This window comes from Notamacropus eugenii, chromosome 4, assembly GCF_028372415.1.
Source record: "Notamacropus eugenii isolate mMacEug1 chromosome 4, mMacEug1.pri_v2, whole genome shotgun sequence".
In the NCBI taxonomy this organism is placed as follows: domain Eukaryota; kingdom Metazoa; phylum Chordata; class Mammalia; order Diprotodontia; family Macropodidae; genus Notamacropus; species Notamacropus eugenii.
The window spans coordinates 14,710,101-14,720,403 of NC_092875.1; the positions used below are offsets into that span (position 1 = coordinate 14,710,101).

Sequence of the window (10,303 nt, forward strand, 5' to 3'; positions counted from 1 at the left end):
AGTTTGGGGTCCCTGTGAGAAGGGGACTGATAGGAGAGACGGGGTTAGGAATTTGAGAAGACGGATCTAGCCCCTAGAATCTCATCCCTCCCCAGCTCAGGCCTTGGCTTCCCCGCATCTAAAAGAAGGGGGACTTTCTGAGCAGGAGTATCAGTTACCCTTGCCTCCAGCATATTGGCTGTCTTCCTTTGTTCTGAATCAGTAATCCTGTTATCAAATTCCTACTGGACACCCTGGATGGAGCCTGCAGTGAAGGCAGTGCAGTCCAGCCACAGATATGAAACGTGTTAGGTGTTGGGAGTATACCATGTGCATCTTAAATTCTGCAGAATAAATACAAGGTAGTCAGGGCGGGGTCCACTAAGAGTTGGCCTCCAGAAAGGGCCACTGAGCTTTGTCTGGGAGGAGACAAAGGAGAAGAGAGAGACCCAGGGCTTGGGGAAAGGCTGATACAAGGCATGGGGGAGGGATGGAATAAGGGAAGCCAGGTGGCAGCCCTTTGACCAGAGTACAGCATGCTGGAGGGGGGGTAATTGATAATTAGGTTGGAGATGGGCCGAGAATGCTGAGGAGAGGAGGTTCCATTATCTTGGAAGCAGTGGGGAGCTCCTGGAACTTGTCACATGGATGCGGGATGGACTGGCGTAGGGAGAGGCTCAGGGCAGGGGGACTGATTTGGAGGCTGCCACAGGGGTCATGCACTAGGGGCTGAGTGTCTGAACCAAAATGGCAGCTGCATGTGGAGAGGGAAAGCCAGATGTGGAGATGGGAACAGACGTGGGAGAGTGAAAAGTCAGTTGAGGATAATGCTTAGGCTACAATGGGAGACTGGAAAGATGAGGGTTCCTTTGACAGGAATAGGGAGTTCTGGAAAATGGAGGGAAAATGGAAGGTGATGAAGCAGCCAGGTGGCGCTATAGTACAAAGAGCATTGGTCCAGGAGTCAAGAAAACTCCTCTTGCTGAATCCAAATCTGGCTTCAGACACTAGTTGTGTGACTTTGGGCAAGTCACTTTGCCCTGTTTGCCTCAGTTTCCTCATCTGTAAAATGAGATGGAGATGGAAATGGCAAAAGTACTCCAGTATCTTTGCCAAGAAAACCCCCAATGGGATCACGCAGTCAGACACAAATGAACGAAGGTAACGAGTCCTGTTTTGGACTGAATGTCAGAAGATGGGAGATGATTAAGGCCTCCAAGTGGGTGGTAGGAATAATTCAGGGCTGAAGTTTGGCAAAGGGCTGAGACTGGTGGTAGGCACAGGAGTGTGGAGCAGACCCAGCAAAGGCTAGGGTAGCATTTGGAAAAGGAGAAGAAAGTTCAGTCACCTAGGGTAGTGACCTGGGGAAAGGATTGAGGCATGGAAGGATTCGAGGTCAAGATGAGAGTAGAGAATAGGTCTGGGAGGGATGAAGCTTGAGAGATGGACTTTTTGGAGGTTATGGTCAGGCTGAGCAGTGTCACTGATGCTGACTCAGTAAGGGAGTGGTCAGATCCATGGCGTGACTGTTTTGGTAGGCATCTAGTGTGGAACAAGGCCAGTGGCAGGACCTAAGAGATTGAGGAATTGGGAGGCTGGGCTTTGGAGGGAGCATCGCTGTAGGAATGAAGAAATCATTTGCCAAGCTCTTCCTCTGTGCTAAGAGCCAGGGATACGTAAGTAGAAAAGTGGGCCAGCCCCTGCTCACATTCTTGTGTGGGAGACTGGCCAGAGTCAGAGGCACAGGTCCTTAAGGCCCAGCAGCAAAGCCACGGCATCTCCACCAATCGAGTCTCATCGTTTTCTGGTGATGAAGCATTTGACAGCACCAAGGATGGGGGTGGTCTAGGTCTTTAGTAACTGTGACAGGAGGACCTGCAGGAGCTAGTCAGGTTCCCATCCCTGGGGGTCTTTGAAGGTTGGGCCCCCCGCCCAGAGGAAGACAGCGATGAGGGAGAACGACTCAATGTTATTCAGCTGGCACCGCTGGGATCTGGTGGAAGATCTCAGTAGTGTGAACATCAAGGGAGGCAATGTTGATGGCAGAGTGGAAGGGGGAAGTCAGGAGTACTTGGACCCAGCTGATGGTGTGAACAGCCATCTGTCAGCAAGGCCCTGTGCTAAGCCCTGGGAATGGACAAAAAGACAAAAGCGGCCCCCATCCTCAAGGAACTTAACTTTCAAATGATGAAAAGAAGTGGGTTTGAGGGGAGGCCCTGGGCCTGGAGACAGGAAGACCCAAGTTCAGGTCTGGGTGGGGAATCCTGGACCAGACACTTCACCTCTGCCTCAGTTTCCCCATCCGTAAAATGGGGATGATCATAGCCCCTTTCTCCTAGGTTGTTGTGAGGATCAAATGAGGTAATAGTTGTAAAGCACTTAGCACAGGGCCTGGCACAGAGTAAACTTGATAGAAATGGTTATTGTGATAATGGCATTCTGAGAACGGAAGGCATTAACACCTAGAACAGGGAAAGGCCTCCAGAAAGTGAGATATGAGCTGAGCCTGGAGGGTAGCCTGGGGAACCAAGTGGGAGAAGCCCAGAGGGATTCCAGGTACAGGGAACTTGTACTTGAGGAACTGCTCCCCCCCCCAAAAAAAGAAAAAGCTGGTGTAGCTTGGTTGGAGATTGAGGGGAGGAGGGGAAAAGGTTGCGAAGGTGAGCAGGGTTCAGGGTCCGAGCAGCGCTGAGGAGTGGGTGCTGGGTGGAGTGAAGAGGAGAGAGCAAGAGATGGGACAAGCCGAGAGTCTAGATGGGGCTGCCCGTCTCTTCCAGACAGACTGCCTTGGCTTATGAAACCTTCCCCGTCTCTCCCATCCTCTGACTTCAGACCCTCAGGCTGCCCACACCGTGTCTTAGCTGCCTACAGAGACAGCCACCTCCTTGATTTTGCAGCAGCTCACCAAAGGTTTTTGACCTCCAGAATTCCTCCAGTTGTAACCCTATATCTGAGGCAGGATGAGCTTATATCCTCATATTTTTCAGCAGTTACAAAACAACAAGCAAATAACCACAGTGGCTTTAGTTTCCTGTGTGATAAATAGCTGCAGAACATTACAGTGGAGAGGCATGACAGCAAGAGAGAGACATGTTCTAGGACCGTTTTAATCAAATTCGGATGATTATAATATTACATAATCATAATACATCATTTTGACGCTTGCATTACCCTAACCCTAACCTTAACCCTGGCTCTGGAATCAGCAAGACGTAAATTCAGTCCAGCTTCGGACACCTGCTAGCTGTATAACCCTGCCCAAGTCACTTCACCCTGTTTGCCTCAGTTTCCTCATCTGTTAAATGAGCTGAAGAAGGAAATGGCAAACTACTCCAGGATCTCTGCCAAGAAAACCCCAAATGAGGTCATGAAGAGTCGGACATGACTGAAAAAAAGTAACACTGACCCATAGAAATTTAACGTTGCCCCATGGAATATTCTAAACTCGGCGCAAAGCTCAGCCCTCAAGTCATGGAGATCTGTCAGAAGATATCAAAACCACCTGGTTAGCGTGTCATCCCCGGGCTCTTGTCTGCAACCAGAGATGTGCCAAGGATGCTTACAGGGAACTTACGTCTCAATACTCTTATTTGTTTACAAAACAAAATAAAAACAACAACAATAGCAGTGATTTTCTCTACCCATTTAGCCACTCTTAGAAAGTTAAATAGAGAAGAATGATATCTGTATAGCAGGATGGTGACTTGTCCTGCAGCGATCTCTCTGGAAACCATTGAAAGTAAGATGGGACGAAGGAAGTAGGACCTACAGGCAGTAGCATCCCCTTTTTCCAGATGAGGAAACTGAGGCCAGCAGAGTTTAAGGCTGAGCCCAAGCTGGTCTTGTCTCATTCTTTTCCTCTTCTTAAATCCGGTAGCTGGGAGCAGCCTGGTGGAGAAAGCCAGCCAGTCTGTCTTGGCGTGGATGGACAGATCTTTCTTACACTATTGGTGTCCCATCTTGCATTCTTCTTGATCTTCTAGACGTTTTGTGGTCTGGCTCTGAATCTCATCCCTCCGATCAAACTGCTTTCTCCCAAGTCGCCAATGATCTCCTCCTGCCCCAGTCTATCCAATGGGCTTTTCTCAGTTCACAGACCTCTCTGTGGCCTTGAACTCTATCCTCCCTCCTATCTGTCCCACCACTCCTGAATTTCCTGTGCTAGATCTTCACTGGAGTCATGCCCACTAACTGGGTGGGCTGTGTCCTGGGCATGCTTTTCATTCTGTATTCTCTTTCCTGATCATCTCATCAGCTCCCAAGGATGAAATTATCACCCCCATACAGATGATTCCTAGACCTAGACATTCAGTCCCAGTCTTTGTCCTAAACCCCAGTCTCTCATCTCCAACTGTGTTTTGGACATCTTGAATTGAATGTACTGAGTCTATCTTAAATCAGCCTGTCCCAAACTGATCGCCGCCCCCCCCACCCCAAACCCTCTGCTTTTCTGCACGTCCCTATTACTATTCAGGGCACCATCACCTGCCCACTCACCCGTATTCTTGATGACTCCTCTCCACTCACAATCACCAGTGTGTGGTCAAGCTTTATCACTTCTACCTTCACATCTCTCCTATATGAACCTTTTCTTCTCGGCTGCAGCTGACCCCATGGGGACAAGCCCTCATCAGCACACTTCTGGACTATTGCAAGAGCAATTATTTTAAAAAATAATGTTTTAATTTTTTCCACAATTAGAGGTAAAAACAATTTTTAACATTTGTCATTTTTTAAGTTTTGAGTTCCAAATTCTCTCCCTCTTTCTATCCTCTGTCCCCTCCCCCCTCCCTGAGATGCCAAACCATCCAAAATAGGTTACATGCATTCAATTATGTAGACCATTTCCATGTTTGTCCTTTTGTGGAAGAAAACTCAAAAAAAAAAAGGGGGGGGAGTGAAAATGACAATAGCCTTCTGATTGATCTCTTTGTGAGGTAGATCTTTTCTAATAGAATTGCCTTGAGGAAAGCTTTGTGGATTCCCTTTCTCCATATCCCTAGGCCTAGAGTTTATCACTTTATTTAGCACATAACAGGAGCCTAATGATTGATTCCAGTTCTGGTGTGGATCACAGGCCCCATTTGATGGAAGATTATGAGGCACAAGATGGAGAAGCCAAGAGGCAGTGAGAGTGGGACCCAAGGTTCTCTGACCTGGGAGAGCTCTATGGACAAAACTGGTACGGCCTAAGAGTCAGAGGAGTTGAATTTCAATCCTTCCTCAGACTCCCTCTGTATGACTCTAGACAACTTAGCTTGGAGTCAGGAAGGCCTGAATTCAAATCCAGCCTCAGATACTTACTAGCTCTGTGACCCTGGGTAGTTCATTTTAACCTCTCTGCCTCAGTTGCTTCATCTGCAAACTGGGCATGTGGAAAATGAAGGGATCAGATTAGATGACCCCTGAGGTCCCTTCTAACCTCCGCATAGGAGCCTATGGTCCTAAAATGGTTCTGTCACCATGAGACAGGGTCGAGGGTGAGTGGTTTTGGGGCAGAGGATTGAATGAATGAACGAGTGAATGAATGAAAACAATTAAGTGCTTACTCTGTGTAGAGCACCGTGCTCAGTGTTATCTGTACAAATTGAAAACAAGAGAGTCCCTGCTCTGAAGGAGCCCCCAGTCCATATATGGCGGGGGAATGCGTTGGTGAGGTCTTGGGTGACAGGAATGAGGTGGCTCCTTCTGTCCCATCCACCTGGGATACCCTGGGCCTTAGCACAGTCCACAGGTTCAATTCTGGCCTCACCTGTTTGCTGACTGGCTGAATGATGGTAGAGCCCCCTCAAACAGGTGATCCCAGCTGTCTTTCCTGCAGGAAGACTGAGCAGTTGGGAGTCTCCCATCCCCCGCTTGGGTCCCCCTCACCACCAGGGGTAAGGACAATTCCACCTTCCAGCTTGGAGGGCAGAATGAATGAGGCCACTCATGGGGAGCAGTGCCGGCCCATGACTCTGGCCTCCTTCTTCCCTGACCCTGTGGCCACCCCAGAGCCATGAGGGCCAGCCAGCAAGCCAATCCGACAGGGGAGAACCCCACCCCCGGCCCTCTCAGCCAGTGCTGACCCTGAATTTTCCCCATTCCAGAATGGCTCAGCTATGCCGGGGGAGTCTGCTCTCTGACGTGGTCCAAGGCAAGGGGTTTTCTGCCAGCCTGCAGCTGCCTTGGCACTCGCTTCCTTCCTCACTAGGGACCCTCTGCTGGGCTGGGGCATGACATGCCCAGCGGTGGGGGGCTGGCACTGATGGCACAGCCCCCAGCCAGCCCCTCACTGTCTTTGGAAGGAGGAAGGGCAGCTGGGGACGTCTGGGGCCCTCAGTGCCGGGTTCGGCCCTCCCCTTCTTGGAGACCAGTGGGCTCAGGCTCTTGGGTCCCAGGCAGCAGACACACAATAGCTCCATTCTACAGACAAGTGGCTGGACCTTGAGGGTGGAGTCTGGGGGTGGGGGAGCTGCTGCTCACAGGGTCTTCCATGTCATGTCCATCTCTGGGGAAGGAAACAAAGCAGGTAACAACAGGGCTGAGATCTGGACTGGTCTTAAGGGGTGAGGGGCCGTCATGTAGTGCCCTGGAAGCCCACCCTATAGTCCAAGTCCTTGGGGGACCAGGGGGCGGATCCTTAGCTCTGGAATCCCAAATGAGGCAGGCCTGTTAGAAATTGATGGTGAAGGAACCACATTAGCCAGAATCTTGGGTCCTCATCCCCAAGTAGTTTGTACTAGGGGCTGTCAAAATGGGGAAGGGGCCTTGGCCTCCTCTCCTTCCTTGGATAGATGAAGGGACTGAGACCTGGCCCATCACACAGTGAATTAGGGCACAGCTGACACTCTACTCCAGGGGACCAGTGCCCTGGGGCCCACCCTGGCCAGCTGGTCCAGGAGCTGCGCTAGGCAGCCCTAAGAATCCCCCCTCACAAGGGATGCTTGGGGGGCTCATCCTGGCTGGCTCCAGAATCCGGGGGCCTGGAGCAGGCGGAGTCCAGCCTGGACAATGGCCCCGTTGCTGGGGCAGCCGCAGCTGGGAGACAAACAGGCCTGTTGTTTGGGGGCCCCTCCGGTCCGGGCCCAGAGGTGAATGACTTCTCTGTGCCTCCCGCCTGGCCCCCCCAGTTCTCTGGAGTGGGAGGGGAGGGAGCCAGGGGCTGGGGGCTGGGCCTTGTCATTGGCTAAGGGATTAGCCAGGGAGGGAGGGTGGGACTAAGCAGGAAACCTGGCCCTGTACCTGTGCCCCACCAGAGGACTCGTGGGCACTGACACCAGGGGAGTTGGCACAGGCGGGCTGGTGATCAGGGCCTGGGGGCCCAAGTATCCATGCAGGGGCAGGACAGAGCAGTGTCCCCAGACCAGCGCTGGACAGACTGGGGAGCCCCCAGGGCCCTGGAAAGGACACGGAGGAACCACCAGGGCCCTACCGAAAGGATCTCAGGAGAGAAGGGTATGTACATATGTCCTGGCAGGCTGGTGGGATCCAGGGAACCCCTGTCAGACTGGAGCACCCTAATTAATGGCAGCTTAGAAGATCCTGGCTCTAGCGTCAGAATAAGGCCAGCGCTCCCCTTTACAGCGCAGTAAACTTCAAACCAGGGAGGGAAAGGACTCACCCCAGGTCACGTAGGCAGGACATGGAGGAACTCAAAGCCGAACCAAGTCTTGGGCTCCAAATCCAGTTGGGGCTTCTGCTGGTAGGCTGCAGGATCCCATAGGAGGCCCTCTGCCTGCCTCAGTTTCCCCCTTGCTCAAGTGGTGATGACAGTACTCCATCTACTCAGCTAAAAATTACTCCCAATCCCTGGGGCATCAAATGGGGGGATGAGAAAAGAAGCAAATATGCTTCAACACCCTCCTGCCGGAGATGTCAGAAGAAGGGAGAAAAAGAAATGTGGGTGTGAGGAAAGCAGTGGGGGTTGTGTGTCTGAAGACCCTCATTTGTCCTCACAGCCTCCTCCAGGGGTTCGGGATGACCCTGTTTGGGCAATGGGTCTGAGAATGGCTTCCTCTTCTCTTTTTTCCCCATTCTCTGGAATCTGTCCGAAGAAATAAACTGCTTGAGCACCAGGGGCTGGTAAGCCAAGTTATGTTAATGATTAATCCTGCTTGGGACTGAATCAACAAGAATGTACCTGGCTGGCCTGCTGGCCCTTTGAAGGGCACCTGGGACCGATCCCGAGCAGAGGCTCTGCATCATGTCCCTCCTCCATGTGTCTGAGAGTACCTGAGAAGGGAGCAGCATCCCAGCTCCCGAGGCCTTCAGGTCCAGCTCCTTTTACAGAAAAGGAAACTGAGGCCCTCCACCTGAAATGATTTGCCCGAGGGATCCCTGGTAGCAAACCTCAGCAGAAAGCCTCAGCTGAGTTCCTCTGACTGAAGATAGTTTTTATCTGAACAGGGATCCTGGAATGGGGTAAGGCACTGGGATAGACCAAGGACCTGCGGGAACAAAGCCTTGGGTTGGTTTCCTTCCCAGTTGGAAACCTTCATCCTCTGGGAAGGAGAGCCTTTGTAGGCAGAGCCTGGCATGCCAGGTACAGAGAATGAAATCAGCACAGGTGGGAAACTGATACTCCCATAGAGGGTCTCCTTGAATAGGGGCCATCCCTATGGTTATGGGTGTATGTGGCAGGGAACAGAAAGTAGCCTATAAGCCCAGATGGGAATGGCAATGTGCTTAACTGGCAGGGACTACGGAGGAGTCTGTGGCCTTGAATTAACTTGCCAAGGTCATAGTGATGGTCAGCCAGAGGAGTCCTTGGGTCCAAGTGAGTTTCTGTTTCTCTTGGAATCTGGCAATGGAGGCAGTGGGAGAATCACACATTGGGAACCCCACTGTCACCTTGATATGCCTCCAAAATCTGCCCCTCACCCTCCTCCCCACCCCTCCAATCTTATCCAAAGTACATTCCCAGAGTGTACTTTGTACAGAAGGTCTCTGTGATCCTGAGGATGTGCTTGGGATATAAAGAGAAGAAAAGGACTCTCTCAGACTGATATCTTGGCATTGACTAAGGGAAGGTCACAACAAGTTAGTGGTTATCAGCTATTGGAATCCTGGTATCCTGAGTCTGCCCAGTGTTCTTCCTGCCCCCCCCATCCCCTCCTTCCTGGAGCAGTTCAAGGATGTAACTGATACCACCCCACTGGGGAGCCTGACACCAGATCTCCCAGCCCACTGGATTCAAGCGAGACTGGACTCCCTGTGACAGGTGCCGAAGGTATCCATCCATGCAGGGAGAGAGCAGCAGTGTCAAGTGGGGGTGGGGAGACATGGGCCCAGGCTCTTTGGGTCCTAGAAGGAGAAGGAGAAAATGCCAGAACTTTTGATATTTTAAGAGAGCAAAAGGTTAAAACCCGAGGGACCTTGAAATAAGGGCTCTAGAAGGTCAGCATACAGGATGATCTTAGAACACAGGACACAGAATGTCAACACCACAAGGAACATGAGAGCTTTAAGGAAACTTAGAAAAGAATATCTGAGCTGGGAGGGGTCTCAGAACAGGGGATGTCAGAACTGGGATGGGCCTGAGAACAGGGAATGTCAGAAGTGAAATCTACCTCTAAACGTGACAGAGGAGGCCTTGGAAATCATCTGTTCTAACTGCCTACTTGTACAACCCAGGTCTCCTAGCTCCCAGGCCATGGGTCCCTGGGTTTGCTCCTGCTTCCCTAGGGGCCTATGTTGAGTTCTCCTGGCCTGGGTCCATACTCTGCCTCATTTTCAGGGAGGGGACAGGGGGCAGCTTGACCTGATTGCCCTGCAAGGGTCTTTCTGGGAGGGCTCGGAGACAACCAAGTCCTAAGCCGGATACTGCCTTGGCTCTAAGCCTCTGCTCCAGGGAGCTATTTGTGGTTCCTAGCTACTGGTTCTTAGAACTGAATCTATCTCTCTGGGGCCCTGAAAGCAGGAAGCATACGGCAGGCTGGGACACATTTCTGTTAAAAGGAAAGCTGGCCTTCTGCAAATCTGTGAAAGGGCCTGGGCCTCCTTCCTCCTCCACGTCCACCCCTTCCTGCTGCACTTGGAGGACCATGCTGCAGGTTCCCATAGACAGATGCTCTTAGAATGTCAGAGGTGAGACCCTTGGGGTTGACTCTCTGACACTTACTTCCTCTCCTTGTGACCCTGGGCAAAGCCCCTTGCCCTCTCTGAACCTCTGTTTCTTCCTTCCTAATCAAATGGTTAATCAACCAGCTTTTATTAAGCACCTCCTATATACCAGGTACCGTACTAGACAATGAAGACACCAGACAGTCCTTGGCTTCAAGCTTTAACATCCTAACGGTAGAGACAAATTCTTTAACAAGTCGATTGCAGGCTTCCTTCCTTC

At 51.4% G+C, this 10,303-nt stretch overlaps 1 protein-coding gene across 6 annotated transcripts in view; it reads left to right on the plus strand.

Annotated features, from left to right (window-relative positions):
• Positions 1 to 6,326: 6,326 nt before the first annotated feature.
• Positions 6,327 to 10,303, plus strand: part of LOC140499029 (galactosylceramide sulfotransferase-like) — a 32,164-nt gene continuing 28,187 nt past the window's right edge. Inside the window, exons 1-3 of one of the 6 annotated variants that reach the window (XM_072599949.1) lie at positions 6,327 to 6,490; positions 7,218 to 7,416; positions 8,016 to 8,043. The gene's annotated coding sequence lies outside the window, so the exon portion shown is untranslated. Of the gene's footprint in view, positions 6,491 to 6,952; positions 7,417 to 7,919; positions 8,044 to 8,294; positions 8,383 to 8,894; positions 9,191 to 10,303 lie in introns of those variants that run through there. The other 5 variants (XM_072599951.1, XM_072599947.1, XM_072599948.1 and 2 more) reach the window with 5 other exon arrangements.